This window comes from Monodelphis domestica, chromosome 3 (assembly GCF_027887165.1).
Source record: "Monodelphis domestica isolate mMonDom1 chromosome 3, mMonDom1.pri, whole genome shotgun sequence".
NCBI classification, from domain to species: domain Eukaryota; kingdom Metazoa; phylum Chordata; class Mammalia; order Didelphimorphia; family Didelphidae; genus Monodelphis; species Monodelphis domestica.
In genome coordinates this window covers 493609774-493627720 of record NC_077229.1, presented here as the reverse complement: position 1 = coordinate 493627720, position 17947 = coordinate 493609774, and the positions used below count along the sequence as shown (strand labels likewise).

Genomic DNA, 17947 nt, shown 5'->3' with positions numbered 1-17947 from the left:
CCTCAGTCTGAAAAAATCAGCTAAACTCTCTGAAGACCAGAAATTTGAATGGGGTTTATAGTTCTCCAATATGACAGTGCCCTTTTCTCTTGCATATAAGGAGAAGGGATGATGCCGAAAGAAATGTGAGGCCCCTTTAAAAAATACTTTTAAATCCTTTCTTGTCTAACTTGCCATTTCTTTCTTGATTTAGTGCTTGTGTTATGCAAATAAGACCTATTTTGAAATTCAGTAACATTGAAACACCTGACTCTCATCTGAAAAAGAATCCCACATAGGAATCTTGCAAAAATTATTTGGAAAGGAATAGCATGAGTCTAGTGCGTGAGTTCCTTAGAGAATGGTGCTGTGTAAATAGAGAGTTATGGTATTAATTAAGTATGGAGATTGTTCTTCTGGTTCCTTAGCATGGAGTGGTTTTTTCTTATATCTTAAGGGAAGTAATGTGGGAGGTCTTAGGAAGATTTGTCCTCTTTGTCCAGTAAGGCAACTAGGATTATTTATATTTTCTCTTCCATTATGAAAAATTAAAGAGTCCACAGTAAAAATTCTCAGACAGTCCTGAGTCTAAAGTAAAAATGTGTATAAGCACTTCCAGACTATAAAAGAAAACGACATCAGGATTTTCCCCTCAAGATTCATTTGTGTTGAGTATTTCACTGCTATGTAATGCAAAATAATCTTTTTAAAAATTAAAATAGCATTTCTAATCATATTTGTTTAATTGCATTGTTGCTTAGATGTGTATGTATATGTTTTTGTGCACAAATGTGCGTGGCATGCTGGGTCTTGGCATCTATAAAACTTTAGCAGCATTGAATTTCTGAGCTGCAAAGAGTACTCAGTAATCATGTAACTTAGCCTTTTCATTATATAGAGGAGTAAACAGACCCAGAGAGGTCAAGGGACTTATCCAAAATCACACTCCTAGATTTAAGGGCTTGGAGTATAGTCTTCCCTACTTCATTTATTTTGGGTCGCTTTTTAGTTAAGCTAAAGTTAATTGCAGACTTAAAGGCAACCAGTGATTTTCTCTTTTGAAAATAAACCTTTAAATTTAACTCCAATCTCATCTAAATTTAACTCCAATCTCTCTTTTCTGTCTCTGATGTTCTTATTTTGTGACAGAAAGTTTTTCTTTTCCTGACAATTGAGGATTTAAAAATCCAATTGCACTGAGGAGCCATTCATGCTAATACATCTCTTTAAGATAAATTTGGTCAGTGTGAAACCCAATTAAGCTCTTTGCTTTTTACTTTTTTCTTCTTATCTAACTTCAGACACTAATTGTAACCCCTGGTAAGTCATTTAAAAAAACAACCTCTGGGGGGGCAGCTGGGTAGTTCAGTGGATTGAGAACCAGGCCTAGGGACGGGAGGTCCTAGGTTCAAATCCGGCCTCAGCCACTTCCCAGCTGTGTGACCCTGGGCAAGTCACTTGACCCCCATTGCCTAGCCCTTACCACTCTTCTGCCTTGGAGCCAATACACAGTATTGACTCCAAGACAGAAGGTAAGGGTTTAAAAAAAAAAAAAACCTCTGTTTGCCTCAGTTTCTTCATCTATAAAATGATGAAAATAATAGTACCCACTTCCCAAAGTGTTGTGAGGGTCAAATGAAAGAATAATGATAAAGCACTTTGCACAGTGCCTGGCATATAGTAGGTGCTATATAAATGTTAGCTATTATTGTTGTTGTTGTCAAGACTTTTTCAGTTGTTTCTGACTCTTTGTGATCCCATTTGGTGCTTTCTTGGTGAAGATATTGGAATAGTTTGCCATCTCCTTCTCCAGTTAATTTTCTTAATATTTACTTTCAGACATTTGCAATCCATGCTCCCCTTTTCTTTCCTACTCCTCCCCATCCCAAATGTTCTAATGAACTACTTTTGCCCAACCTGTGTTAGAACTTTCTGAACTGACTGATTAGCTACAAAGGAGAACACTATACCCTAATCACAATATCATGATGTCATTGGTGCTCTTTAAAAACAGGACAAACAACAAGTGTCTGAGGTTGGATTTGAACACAGGTCTTTCCCATTGCTCTATCTACAATGCCATCTAGCTGCTCTCCAGCAGAGAAGGCACTGAGAAAGGGACATGTCAGTAGGAAGTATTTTAAAGATTTCTTCTCAATTTTTTTTCCTTAGATGTCTCCTTCTTGATGAGTATGTCTCCTTCTTGATGAGTCCTGTGCCCATTCCTGACCATCTCTCCCATCCTTTTGTCCTTCAACATTGATGGACCAGTTTTTGAAAATGCCAAATAAGCCTGTCTTCCCAGTCATTTATAATGAGTTTATAAAAATTCTTTTTTATTCTGTGCCACATAGGGCAGAGAGAGATTGTTGGTTTTCAGTCAGCCAGAACTTAGATGTAATGACTGAAATCTTGATGAAAAGAAGTCATTTCTGTCCTCACTTCTCAAGATGGCATTAGAGTGGGGAGAAGAAGAAACCTACCCTCACATGTTATGATTTTCTTCTAAATTAAGTAGCATTTACTTTGGATGATACCCTTATAGAAGTATACATATTAGGGATGGGAACAATCACTTTGTTATTAAGCCCCATGAAAGGTTTTGGCAATTTCCATATATAGTTTTGGTTCTAGTTTTGTGGGTTCATTTACTCTCTAATTTTCAGATGAATCCTTATTTTTAAAAGGTTTATAAATATGCATTATGGTTTGGGGGCAATTTTTATTAAATGGTATTGCTTCCTTGAAATATCTGTGTTGTTGTTCTTGCCAATGAACATGGAGTCTTTTCTCAGTTCACTGTTCTGAGGTGAGCCCTTACATTCTGCAACTGCCCAGTCCCCAGTGGATGAGACGATGTGGTAAATACTTGACATGTCAGTAGAAATATTGTTATTTCTCTTGGAAGTCAATGATTTTGCAAAAAAAACAAAAAGAAGAAAAACCTAGTCCTCACTACAGTCCTCTACTACAGAAAATTTTGCAAAATTTTTCCTATTTGGGAAGTTGTCAAGAAGGTTTATAGGTATTGCCATGGACAAAGAATTCATCACCTATTGACCAACTCGCTGGTGGTGAGCCCTTCTCTATTTCGCAAAGTCAGTGGTCAGAAAACAGAGTAACGTTGCCTCTACTTTGCTTGAATTCTTTCTAACATGACAGAATCTTACAGAGTTTAACCACCATGCCTTACTGAGATCAGGATAGGGCTTTTAAAGGAGTAGTTTTTGTTATTCAATTGGGTCTTACCTGATTTGGGCTTCTTGGCAAAGATACTGAAGTGGTTTGACATTTCCTTCTTAAGTTCATTTTACAGATGAGTAAACTGAGGCCAACTGAGTTAAGTGACTCGCCCAGGGTCACCCAGCTAGTGTCTGAGAGTAGAGTCAAAGTTGGGTTTTCCTACCTGCAGACCTAGCCCTCTATCCACTAGATCATCTACCTGCCCTTTTTGAAGGAGAACCTCAGGTTATTTAAATCCATATTATATAGGTGAAGAAAATAAGGATCACAAAGATTGAATGTCCACCCATCACCAAAAAAACTAGGTTGGACCAATGATTTGTGACCATGGTGGAGTAACAATATCTATATACCATTATACTTTTTTCTTTTCCCTATGCTTCCATCTTAAAATTAATATTGTGTATTGGTTCCAAGGCAAGAGAGTGATATGGGCTAGGCAATGGAGGTTAAGCAACTTGCCCAGGGTCAGCCACCTGGGAAGTGTCAGAGAACAAATTTGAATGCAGAACCTCTTGTCTCTAGACCCAACTTTCAGCCAACTGAGCCACCTAGCTTCCCTCTAACATTATCCTTTGAGTTGGGCAAAGCTCAAATTTTTTAAAAAAGTATTAGATATATAAAAGTCGTTGTCTCCTTAAAATCCTGATGAACGTCTTAGAACAGTGATCCTTATCCTGGAGTCTGTAATTTTTTTTAATAACTTTCATTTCAAAATAATTGCTTTCTTGGTAATCCCATGCATTTTCTTTTATTCATTTAAAAACGTGACCCTGAGAAAAAGAGATCTGGAGACTTCAACAGATTGCCAAAAGTATTCACAATACCAAAAATGTTAAGAACCCCTGCCTTAGAGTATTATTGCAAGAAATATCATGAAGCTGTGGACAAAGCTACTTAAACAAACAGCTCCTGACTCTTGGAAACGTCCAGTCTTGAGTATTCTAAAAGTATGCATATCTTCACAGCAAGGGGGGGGGGGGGGCAAAGAGGTTCCACTCCCATCACACAGCTTGGGCCAGATAGTTTCATTACCCATTTAAAATGTCTTTTTATTAATTAGATTTCCTTTGTTCTTAGCTTGATCTCAGCATCTGGCCTCAGACACTGGTCTGTAAGTACTTAAAGTTTATGCCCAGATTTGGAATGCAGACTGCTAGCGAATAGATGTCAAACCGGAAGAAAGCTTGTCAACACTTTCAATCAAGGGTATTATTTACTGTTGCCACCTATGTTTTCCATAGCACACACCAGTCTTGGATATGGTACACAAGGCTGTCTGCCTGTGTTTACTTGTTTGTCAAACTTAGATGTTCCATCCTCTGACAAGTACCATATTTACTTCTGTTTTGTGAAGTACCAATGTTCTTCTGGTATTCAAAGAGACTTACTATAGTCACTCATGCATTGTCTTATTGACAAGAGAGAAAGATGTTTTTAGGGACAGCTCTTGGGTCAGCAAGACTTCCCACTATAGGCTTCCTAACTGGTCTCATTTTCTTCTTCTCGTCTTCATGTTCTCAGACTTCTGGCACCTCTGATTTACTGCTACTGATAACTTTTCTGATTTCCTGAAATTCTTGGTTACTGACACAAGAGAGTTCTCATAAAATTAATATGGTGCCCTATTTGGGAAGGGGAAACGGTGCCTGCTGAATCAAATCTAAGCTGTGGCTCATGGTGGCACACGGACTTTATAGGTTTGACTTAGACATTTCATAGTCAACATAAATTTAACTTTCTGATCAGTTCTGGACGAGTTGCTTAGATTTGAGGCGGGGAGGGGGGAGGTATTTTGTTTTTCCTAAAGAATAACTAAAACTTTCATCATAAACCAAATATTGACTCTTGTTTAGGAATTGTTTTAGTTAATTTTACCACATAATTAATTCATTATGATTGCTTTAGGACCATGGTAAGCAGACTGTAGCCCCCAATTCTTAGAGTGAAAGTGCAAGGAAAGCCCCATGAGTTCTCACAAAGGCTATGAAGAGGTTTGAACAACCTCCCTTTCTGTTGTTAGAAAAATTAAAAAAAGAAACCCAATACCCACATGTCATTCCCTTCAAATCTTTAGTGGCTTAACAGCTATCCTTCAGTGAATGAATAGTTTAAACTCTTGAGAAATGGGTGTGTTGTTATTTTGGATTTCTCAGATAATAATTCATACTCTGCTCAGAAATGTGTATCCCATAGTTTAAAATTAGGTACGAATTGGATGGACCATTATCTAGTTAATCTGGTTGGTGAAGTCCAACAGGATCAAACTCAAATAAAATGGGGGCCATTATCCATAAGATGGATATTGACTTAATAAGCCACATATTAACACTACCTGTGCTCCAGTGTATTGTTAGTTATTTGGTTAAATATTTCCCAATTACATTTTAATCTAGTTTCAGGCAGATGCCTATTTGACATCTCTACTATAGATAGTGTTGTAGGTGTCCAGGCTCTTGAAAGCATTGAGTAGCTCTTGGTACTGGAGGTTTTGAAAATTTTAGAAATCTTCGTGTATTTCCTTCTATTTGGTGCATATTTTTAGAAATCTCCTCAACCATTTCTAAATCTGTTCTTTGATTCTATGAATAAACATTGGATGGGGCTATCTTAATAGCCAAATGGTTGAGATTTCTAAAAAAATGCACCAAATAGAAGGAAATACACAAAGATTTCTGAAGTTTTCAAAACCTCAAGTCCCAAGAGCTACACTCTTAGTAAGATCTGTTGGTGATGGGGAGCCGTGAGCTTTGGCAATAGACATAGAGTCAGAGAATGCTGGCATTGGAAGGAAGCCCAGATAGCTCCTTTAGTGAGGAATCACTTCTGCAGTATCCCTAAATGATGGCCACCTGCTCTCCACTTACCTATTTGTGGTAATGTAGAACTGACTGCTTTGAAGGACTGTCCATTCTACAATGGTACAGCTCTACGTCTTAGAAAACCATGGTTTATTTGAACCAAAACTTTCTCTTGGTAATCTCCACCCATTGATTATAGTCCAGCTTTCCAAAGCAATAGAAGGCAAATAAATCCCTCAAGAGAATGGGTTGGACAAGATGGACAAGATTGATTGATTAGAACTAGACAGGACCATGAAAATCTCCACTAAATAGGTGAAGAAAGCTCTCATGTTTCCCTTTAGTTTTCTCTTCCTCATGATATAGCAGAGTGCTTTGCAAATAGAAAGTGCTTAATGTTTTTTTTTTAAACATGTGTTAACAGAAGTTAAAAATATATATAAGCAAAGTAAATTAACTTAAATTTAAAGAGAAAAAAAATTTTAACTTTTGAAAATGAATCTCATTGGGGGTGGATCTATAGGTTGAGATTTAGGCCTAGAAACAGAAGGCTCAAATCTAGCTTCAGACGCTTCCTAGCTGTATGCATTGGAATATTGCTGTGAAAGTTTGCTTGTTCTTTTCTAATATATATTTTTTATCAAAGATGCTCTCACTGTGTATGTACATTATTCTCAAACAATCTACTCTTTCCTTTCCCAAGTCCAGGCTAGCAAAGTACAGCAAGCCCCATCATGCATAGATTGACCATCTGGTAATGGATTCTTTCCATGCAACAAATTAAAAATTGAAAATAGCCCTCAGTACTTCATAGGCTCTTTTTTATTTCTACAGACCTGATATGAGCATGGTGAAAAAATGGGGCAAAGATGGTTAAGAATCGCATACTTCTTGTGCCATCTTAGAAACATTTATTTAGCTTTTGCTACTTAAATTTTTTAATTTAATTTTTAATCACCAATTTTATAAAACAAAATAAAGCATTCCTGTATACAAAGAAAAAGATTATACATACATGAAATCACAAAATTCTTATATGTTTAATTTTAATTTTCTTCATATCTACATAATAGATGCCAGTCCTGCATCACAGAAGGTATCATCCAGGAGACTGACCTGTTAGTCCATTGTCTACTTGAAATAACATTCACAAGTTATGCTTCCAGTATTAATTCTGTAGCTATGTGTGATGTTCTCTCGTTACTCCAAATTGTCCAATGACCAATAAGTGAATAATCACTAAAAGAATCTGTATCATCTCTCTCTCTTGACATTTTTGAAAAGAAGAAGAAAATGGCAGCTAAATGGAAGAATAGTTCACAGATTCTCCTTGGAGAAATAAATAAAAGAATTGGTCAAGTTGAATTTATTATGCATCCAGAGCTAACAAGAAACAATTTCATGGGACATTTGACTATCTCATATGGCAATGCTCATGATAAGTATTTATAATAATATCATTATGGAAATAATTGCAATTTATTTACTAGAATTTGTTGTGGGGGATGAAGTAATAGAGACATCCTACAAAAAGCACATGACCCTCGCAATTAAATCAGCATATACTTTGCTAGTCAGTGAATTTAATCCAAAGGTGGTCCTAGATGAAAATGGTTTTTAAAAAATGTTGGAAAAAGTGATTCATGAATACAGAATTAGAGAAGTCAAAGATTTGTAGACTATAAAGAAGCTTCAAATTTCTATATATTTAACATTTTCTTCAATAAAATAATTGGAAGGTCCTAGATATGGTGTGTAGCAAATAATATTACCAGACAATGAATTTATTATATTTTCACATTCATAAATAACTTGTTGTTGCCATGGGAATAATTTCATTATCAGTGGTCAGCCTGACAAACCATCACTTGCTAGAGCACTGGTCCAAATTAATACAAATGTAAAAGGACAAAAAGGAGGGAAAATGGCATGCAATTAAAACAACTGCAACTTGACCCACTTACAATTTGTTGATGTAAAACATTGGTAAATGGATAGAGCAAAGGTTATTGATGCCAATTATAAAAATTTTTGTGTAGAAAAAAATAGATGTGAAGCATACCAAACACTTGATCTCTGCTACACAAAGGGATAGGGTAGCCAAGGGAAACTGGCTTTAGAATGTGTGCTTATTTATGAAATCTCACACAAAAGGATGATGGTAGATCATGGGCAATGTGCTCATTGGCATACTGCAAGTGTTTAATAAATGCATCTATGAAATGACAGATTAGTTTTGGGAAAACATGGAATGATGATGAGTAAAACAAACAGAACCAAGAGAACAATATGTATAGCAACAAAAATAATGTTTGAAGAATAACTTATAAATGCCCACCTCCAGAAAAAGAATTTATAAATAGAAATAAATAAGACATAGTTTTATATGTACATATATCTTTTTTTTGTCAAATGATGTCTTCTCTAATGAGGGAAAGAGTTAACTGGATATTTAAATGTAACAGACAAATAAATGCATGTTGAATTGAGTTGTTAGAACACCCAGGCACGAGAGTGTGAATCCATTCTTGAATGTGACTATTCTCTGGGCTTCAGATATTGTCATACTTTATTTTAGGAATTTGGAACAAATAGTAGTCAGAGCTGGAGATGGTGCTGAATATAGCTCTAGTACTATAATGAATATGGTATTTGTTTCATCAGTCAAGGGGTTTGTGTGTTTTGGTTATTTGTGAATGTGTATGTTTTTAAGACTGCAAATATTTTATCTTCAGATTTTAATACTGTAGAATTTCAGATGATTTTGTGATTCATTCAATTTTCAGAGGTCAGGAAATATGGATCAGACAGGTCAAGAACTCTCTTCAATAGGCCCATTTAGAATCTCTCTAGTGTCTTGTTTCAATAATATTTTCAGATAATTTCCCATTAACAGGAACAAAAGTATTTATATTTATTCTATGACTACTATGTGCAGGATACTGAGGTAGGCACTGGAGATATAAGAGATAGATTGGTGCAGGCCCTACCCTCAAGATGCTTACAATCTAATAGGAATCAATGCTGAACTTTATCCAGTAATTAGCTTTGAAAAAACTGTTTTTAAAAAGATTAGCTTCCTTGAAACAAATAACAAAGTACATAGAATTAATTCCTTAATTTAATATCTTCTTTGGAGCTCTTTATTTTTTCTGAAGGGGATCTTAGTTTCACACAAAATTAAATTGATTTTAAATGATTGGGAAGCTAAACACCAATATTTTTACTCTGGATTTTTCTGATTCCCATCATATACTTAGGATATCCCTATCCCTTTTCTCAATGAAATTAAAAATGTTATTTATTCCACAAATAGCTTAATATGTAGTATTTTTTCCGAACGTGACTTCCCCTTTTTATGAGCTTAATTTCCTAGTTACCTAAATTCACTAAAGAATGACTAAGATCTTTGTTTATGACTTACCATTTTTAGATGAATTCCTATTTTTCAGATTCTATTCTTACCCTTTCAGTCTGACCATTATAAGTCAAGGCTTATCATATTCTCTTTGTGCATGGCAATTTGGTGCAGTGGATAGAGTACTGGGTCTGGAGTCAGGAGCACTTCTCTTCCTGAGTTCAAATCCGGTCTCAGACTTTTACTAGATGTGTGGCCAATCATTTGGGCCAATCATTTAACCCTGTTTGCCTCAGTTTCCTCATCTATAAAATGAGCTGGAAAAGGACATGAAAAACCACTCCAGCATCTTTGCCAAGAAAAACATAAATGGGGTCACAAAAAATCAGACATAAACTAAATGAACAAAATCATTTGAAAAAAATGAACAAAGTTAAATGAAAAGGAAAACAAAGTTTTGTCAGGATTAATGTTTTAGTATCTGGCACATGAGTGTTTATTAAATGTTTGCTTACTTGATATGATTCCAATTTAATTCCTTATTTTATTTTTTCATCCATTGGAATCTTTCCATCTGTTCACAAAGTGACCTCGAGGACAAAAGTTGTATTTTGAAGTTAGTTTTAAAGAAAAAGGGAAAGTATATAATTTAATGGGTTACACATTCTTCCTTGCCCTGTTTTATTATTACCAGTCCCTCAGTGGTTTGGCCCCCTGGGGAAGTAAACCAGTGTTTCAATGAAGGAGCATTTCTATGCTAAGGAAGGTACTACTCTGAGGAGCCCAATAACCAAAGCATGTAACTCTTGGTCCTGGAACTGGCTATAGTCATTGTGTGGTTAGTATTTCCTTATGACAAATTCCTTATGTTTTGTTTTCATTTGTTTCTCCAGGTGTCATTTTTTTCTGAAGCCATTCACCTAGATTTCCTGGTATTTCTGTGGGATGTTAATAGGTGAGTCAATGAAATTGTGTTTTCTTTAGCTATTGTTGATGCTTCAAAAAACTTGCATTTGGAAAGCAGTTTAATTTATGGAAGAGATAGATGCTAATTTTCAGTATTTCTAGCTCTTGAATAGTAAAGACCAACATTTTTAACTAGGATTATCAGTATCAGGAGCCTTTGGTGAAGTTGTAAGAAATCATGCTTCCTAAGTGAAATTTAATACTTTCTTTAATTTTTAATCGTTCTATTATAAATGGGCATTTTGTTCTACCATATTCTATTATGATGCTTCAAAAGGTTTTGTTTTGTTTTGTTTTGTTTTGTTTTGTTTTGTTTTACTTGTCTAGTCATCAAAATCACAGAATCTGAGTTGGAAGGGATTTTCAGGCCAAGACACCCAACCACACCTGAGCTTACCCAAGTGGTCATTGAGCCATTCCTTGAAGACCTCCAGGAAGGAGGGTCTACCTCTTAGGCACCCCCATTCCAGTTTAGGAGAGATCTAATTGTTAAACATTTTTTCTTACCCTGAGTCAAAATCTATGCCTTTCTCATTTCTTCCTTTTGTTCCTCATTTTGCTTTTTGAGGTCAAACAGAATAAATCAAATCTCTCTTCCACATAAGATCCCTTTAAATACTTGAAATCATCTCATTTCTCTTCTTTTCTAAGGCTTTACAGTCTTCCACATGTGGTCTGATCAGGGCAGAGTCTATCTGGACTGTTATCTCCCTAATCAGAATACTGAATTCTCCTGAATTTGTCTCCCTTTAACTACTTACCTTTAGGTTCTTTTCTCACCAAAAAAATAAAGAAAAATAGAAAGGACAAATTTAAATTACTTAGTTTTGTTCATTGACAACTCTTTTTAAAAGGATTCACTGAGTGAGAACTTGAAATAGCCAACCAATGTGAAATTTTGGATTAAGGCTTTATTAGTCTACTCCTTATATATTTGTGGAAATCAAGGCTGAATAAAGTTATTTTTCCAAAGAACCCTTTTGGCCAGCCTGTGCACCACTGTTTGGGAAGGCACCATTCCATATAATGTTTTGAAAAGAGGGAGGGTTAAGTTTCTGTGGAGAATTTAGTTCTCTAAATTGGGATTATACACAGGAGTTATAGGGTCAGAAATAGAACCTGGAATTAATTAGATCTTTGACTTTGGACAATGGAAGAGTATAACCATCTTTCTATCATTAAATTGTTTTATTGATAATAATAACTTGCTCTTCTAATAGTTCCCATTAGCTGGCTTAGATTAAGTTGCTGTGGAGTTTTGTTTTTGTATTTATGTCAACAAATTTGAGTTTGAAGCCGATTTGAGGGGAGAATCATCCTCCATGCTATTGACCTCCTCCATTTTGCTTAAACACTTCAGGACTGCTACTATATTCTCCCATGACCTCTACCCCTCTCCCTGTACTTCCCTTGTTCTGGCCCTTTTAAAGTAATTGATGGGTCTTTAAGACACTCTTGTGATATGGAGAGTAAATATTTTGCTATCTTCATGCTTGCTCAGTTCCAAAATAATGAGGGCAATAACAGACAACGAAAATTAAGTGCTCCAACTTCTCAGTCCCATTGGTTGCTGTTTGGGATTTTTTTTCTTATGTCAGCCTGATATATGTGTTTCTTAACTAAGAAACTATTCCATGGAAGGTCATTTAAACTTTAATGCAGAATGACTGAAGGGAAAAACAGTAGGATTTACATAGTATTTATAAGTAAAAGTAATATTATTACATTCAATTAAAACTCAAAACAGGAAAGTGAATTCTTATAGGACTTCTACTTGTTTTAATGAATAAATAAGAATGTTTGTAATTATCATATAAATGAGTATATTCATAATGCTAGAAATCCAAACCGTTCTTCTGAAACTTAAATTACTTTATTAATTTGCACTACTGATGAAGAAAGGTTTTGTGAAGCAAAAAGAGTAACTCTAGCTTAAACCCTGTCTGTAGTTTAATAAATTTCAAATTAGCAGAATTGATATTAATGAAATTATACCACAGACCAGAAAAGAGGTGAATGATCAGGCCCCCCAAAATTCTTTTTTTAATTTTAGTTTTGTTGAAGTTTAAATCTGTATAAATAGGTGACTTAGACCTAGGGTCACAGTTTGTCCAGGCAAGAGTTTGTATGGACTTTTAATATCTGATGAGTAAAGATAGCCTTTCTTTGTACAGGTGACTGGTTTACTACATTTAAATTGAAGAGTGGCATGGTAATAATAATTAGATTTGATACTTCTTTCGAAATTTCGAGGTGGCATGGTGCTTTTACATATGTATCTCATTTGTTCTTTGGAACAACCCAATATAGTAGTATCATTTTTTTTTGTAAATGAAGAAACTGAGGCCAAGAGAGGTTAAGAGACTTTAGTACAATCTAACTAGAAAAATATTGGAAAGATTTGGACCTATCTCTTCCTTACATCATATTTAGAGCAGACTGCTTACCAGTTCTAATTAGTACACTTGGTAAATAGTCACACTGCTTTCTTTTCTGAGTTATGTTGTTATTATTGAGTCATTTTAGTCATATCTGACTCTTCATGACCCCATTTGGGGTTTTATTGGCAAAGATACTTAGAGTGGTGTGTCATTTCCTTCTCTAGTTCATTTTATAGATAAGGGAAGTGAGGCAAACAGGGTTAAATGACTTGCCCAGGGTCACACAGCGAGTAAGTCTCTGAGGCCAGATTTAAACTCAAATCTTCTTGACTCCAGGCCTGGCACTCTATCGACTATGCCAGCTAGCTGCCCTTTCTCAGTTATACCTCTGGTATACTGTCTAATCTTAAGTAAGTCACAGATGGAACCATCTTTAATTCCCTTATTGGAGGGACATCATTATTAGGAAAAAGTCATAACAAATGAATCATGTTTATAAAGAAGCATTATGAGATCTTTGAATGGAAATATATAATTTATGAATTATTCAGAAATACATTATTTACTAGTACTTTGAAGTTTCAAAGATGATTGGAGTCTTGTAGCCTTGGTGCAGAACATGTCACAGAAATGCCTAACATAAAAGCTATTGCTCATGTTTAATCAATTAACATGTGTTTAAAGAAATTTATAAATATTCAAAAGTGGGAAGGAAAAAATTAAAGATAAAGATTTAATATTCCCTACCAAACTTTAAGGGCGGTATGGCATAATGTTTAGAGATTACATGGGTTTTAGTACTCACTCCAATGGTCAGAGGATCATTTATTTTAACCTCTTACTAGTCTAGGCAATTGTCTTATGACTAGGAGTAGAAGTTATGTGCTGACTGCATTGGCAGAGAGAGTTCCTTATGGCAATGAAATTGTAGGTCCAGTTCCTCCCATAAACTTAGAGTAGGCACTATATAAATAAAAATCCATGTCTGTGTGTGTGTGTGATAAATCTCATCTTCCCGACTTCAACTACAGCCTCAGACCCTTCCTAGCTGTGTGACCCTGGGCAAGACACTTAACCCTATGTGCCTCAGTTTCTTCATATGTAAAAATGAACTGGAGAAGAAAATGGCAAACTACTCTAGTATCTTTGCCAAGAAAACCCCAAAGGAGATCACAGAAAGTCAGCAACAACTGAAAAATAACTGAACAAACATGTACACATTCATATATATAAATATGTATATATAAATGTATGCTTATTATATTATAGACATTTAAATTTGAATTTAATTTGTTCATGAATCCTTTGATATATCATTAACATTTTGTCACCCTTTTCACTTTCCCTAGATTTCCATTTGAAGTGTACCAAGTTGCCTCAAATCTATTGTCAGTGCTAGTGACAACTTGTTGAATTTTGAGTGATTTAGGTTTATGCACAACTTTTCAGTCAACACTTTTGTCCTCTTACAGAGTTCAAATTCGAGCACAGTCTCAGTTCTGAAAATTATCAAATCTTTCACGCTGACTATGATTCTTCACAGGAAGAGCCCTGATCCCCAGAATGAGATTTTATTTGTATCTACATGATCAGCTCAGAAACTCTTAACTCAGGAGAAAATAGTTGCTTAATCACCAACAGTATATCAGGGAGCTCTCTTGGGAAGCCTCCTTCCCATAATGCCAGAAAGCCAGAAGATTGGTTCTATATTGATATAGTACAATGGAATGGTTACAGTATCAGTATTTAATCCAGTCATTATAAAAGATGTTTCCATGAGATGTGGTCGAACTGCAATGTAATTAATATTTGTTATAAAACTGCTACTTAGCTCTCTATTCAGGTCTTTGCTTTGTTTAAATTCTTTCACAGTAACTGATGGGTCCTGTGTAGGGATAATAAATATTTTGTTATCCTTATGCTTGCTCAATGCCAAAAGACAAATGTATTACTGGGTAGAGGAAATGAAATGCTCCTGATGTGTCTAGTCCTGTGAGCTCTTTCCAAAAACGGCCAAACACTGTCAGTATTTCAAAAGCTCCAGGGTCAAAACTTGTAATGATGTGTTAACTAAGGAATGATATGGGTGATTTTTTTTTTTGCGATTGACTCGCACAGAAATGGAGCCTCTAGAATTAAACTATTAAAGAGCCTTTCACAATATATTTAGCTTCCAGTAAAAGAGTTATTATTGGTAGAAATATGAAATTGAAGATCTAAAATCTAAGACTAAAATTTAGTATCCATTTGTATCATCAAACTTCAGGCATCTTTTTGGAGACAATAACAAAAGTTAAACATTTTAAATTTAGTCATATGTTATTTATAGATAGTTGTATGGAATTTTAGATGACTTTAATATTTTTGCTTATTTTTTTAATAGAGTACAACTGTTAGCTAAGGTTTTTATATCACAAATAACTCACCCTCCCTTCACCCCATCCCACCTATTTATTGCCTCCTTGTAACTACTTCTCTAATCATGACTATACTTAAACTATTATGGTAAGAAAAAAAATCTCTATACTAGTATATTTCTTCTCTAAAAGTAGAGGGTTATCTGAAAGGTGTAAGACACATATCCAGGCAGTAACATATTCAATTGCATCTTGATTAATTTTGATTCATCCAAGTGAACTAGATTAAAGTGTAATTAAGAAAAAGTTAAAATTAATAAAAATACAATAGAACACAGGTAGTATTAATGTGTTGTTTTCTAAGACAATATTTGGCTCAAAGGGATCCTTATTTATAGTTTAGTGGTCCCCTTTTCTATTTGAATTTGACACTACTGTATTAGATAATTTCTAATACTCCTTTTCTATTCTAAATTAGTGATTCTATAATACTATATCAATATACTTCTTTTTTTAAAATTTTATATAATTAATTTAGAATATTTTTCCAAGGTTATAAGAATCATGTTCTTTCCCTCCCTTTCCCCCCACAACCCTCCCCTCACCAACTTGCAATTCCACTGAGTTTTATATGTGTCATTGATCAAGACCTATTTCCATATTATTGATATTTTCACTAGAGTAATCATTTAGTCTACTTCCCCAATCATATCCCCATCAACGCATGTGATTAAGCAGTTGTTTTTCTTCTGTGTTTCTACTCCCACAGTTCTTCCTATGGATGTGGATAGCGTTCTTTCTCATAGAACCCTCTGAATTGTTCTGGATCATTGCATTGCTGCTAGTAGAGAAGCCCATTACGTTCGATTGTACCACAGTGTATCAGTCTCTGTGTACAATATTCTCCTGGTTCTGCTCCTTTCACTCTGCATCACTTCCTGGAGGTTGTTCCAGTCCCCATGGAATTCCTCCACTTTATTATTCCTTTGAGCACAGTAGCATTCCATCATCATCATATACCATAATTTGTTCAGCCATTCCCCAATTGATGGGCATCCCCTCATTTTCCAATTTTTTGCCACCACAAAGAGTGCAGCTATGAATATTCTTGTACAAGTCTTTTTCCTTATTATCTCTTTGGGGGTACAAACCCAGCAGTGCTATGGCTGGATCAAAGGGCAGACAGTCTTTTATCGCCCTTTGGGAATAGTTCCAAATTGCCTTCTAAAATGGTTGGATCAATTCACAACTCCACCAATAGTGCATTAATATCCCAATTTTATCAACGTACTTCTAAAGTAATACTGAACACTTTTTAATTGAATGATATTTTAGCTATAATTGAGAATTTTATTCAATGTAGAGAAAAAGTTTTAAATATAACCAGTTTAATTAATGAATTAATTTCACTCTGCATTTCAGTTCATATCTTTCCAGTTCTTCCTTTTAGTACAATAATATTTCATCACTATCACAGGTTGTGGTTTTAATGGAGAATTTCAGAGTTTAAAGTCTTGGATGAAAAATGGTTTCAATTGATGGCAAGGTTAAGCTGTAACTACACTAGTTGCTAGCTGTAGGAAAGTCAAGATGTAGCTTCAAGCCTTCAAGGAACCGTGATCAGTACAGTGATCATAGGCTTGATGAGATTGATTTCCAAAAAGGGAGAAAATGATGAGCCACATACCAAAGTCAATAAGAAAGGTGGGAGAGCATCCTGAAGTTCAGCAGACCTGGCCTTGCTAACATTTTTCCTACTTCAACTAGCTTCCTGGGTGGGGGGAAGGGTTCACTGGACAGTTTTTTTGTGATAATTTCCTTACTCCAGGGAAAGAGACTACTGAGCAATGAGGGAAATTCTCTTATCAATATTGCTTCTGGCACTGGTTTTTACTGTGCTCAAGTTAGTGTTAGGTCATGGTGCTGAGTCTGGGCCCAGAATTCTGATATGAGGTCACAGTTCTAATTTTTAAATGCCACTTTAATCTAAAACTTGATAGTTTGGGGACCAAAAATTTTGGGAGGGAGAAAATTTAAGCCTACTAAAATTATTCTTTTTGATGACTCCAACAATTAAACATGAATTCCTCTAGTGTTCATGCTTTTCTGAGATCTTGAGGAGAAATTCACTCTAGAAGCTATTCTAGATGGGGGAGTGGGGCTTAGTAAATGGAGTGCTGGGTTTGGAGTCAGGAAGACCCCAGTTCAAATCTGACCTCAGACACATAATAGGTATATGTTTTTGAGCAAGTCACTTGCCCTCTGCCTGCCTCAGTTTCCTCAGTCATACAATAAAGATAATAATATCTACCTCCCTTGTAAGGACAAATTAAATAATATTTTTTAAAGTATAGATCTTGGCATATAACAGGCACTTCATAAGTGCTTATTCCCTTCCTTTTCATGACCTAGAGCCCTTGTTTTGATAAATTCAAGCTTACCTAGAAATTCCTCTTTAGCTTTGTCAACTTTGATAAACTTCTCCGTAGAGAGATGATTTTACTTGTTCTTATGATGACATGAAAGAGAGAGGACTGAACACAAGGATTTTGAGTCGGAGCTCATGACCTTAGAAAAGTTGTTGAACCTTTGAGTATCCTATGGGAAGTCTATAAGACTATAAGTTGTAGAGAAGGTATAACCTGTATTAGTAGAAGTTGTTTCCTCATTGAAAAGTTTCCCGAAACAGTGAGCTTATAGATTCAATGCCTATCCTTAGTCCAATACATTCACTATTTCCAGAGGTTCTTTATTAATAATTTCCTTCAGGGTATGTACAGATTATGTATTTATGCATACACACATATAACCCTCCTCCCCAGTTTTTTCCAAAGAAAAGTAATACTAGAATTAAATAATGGC

The 17947-nt window shown here is 35.2% G+C and overlaps 1 protein-coding gene across 5 annotated transcripts in view; it reads left to right on the top strand.

Annotated features, from left to right (window-relative positions):
* The window catches only part of LHFPL2 (LHFPL tetraspan subfamily member 2), a 247934-nt gene that overhangs the window by 112593 nt on the left and 117394 nt on the right, over positions 1-17947 (top strand). For all 5 annotated transcript variants that reach the window (XM_007486436.3, XM_007486433.3, XM_007486434.3 and 2 more), the window contains one exon: positions 10275-10336. The gene's annotated coding sequence lies outside the window, so the exon portion shown is untranslated. The remainder of the gene's footprint in view (positions 1-10274; positions 10337-17947) is intronic.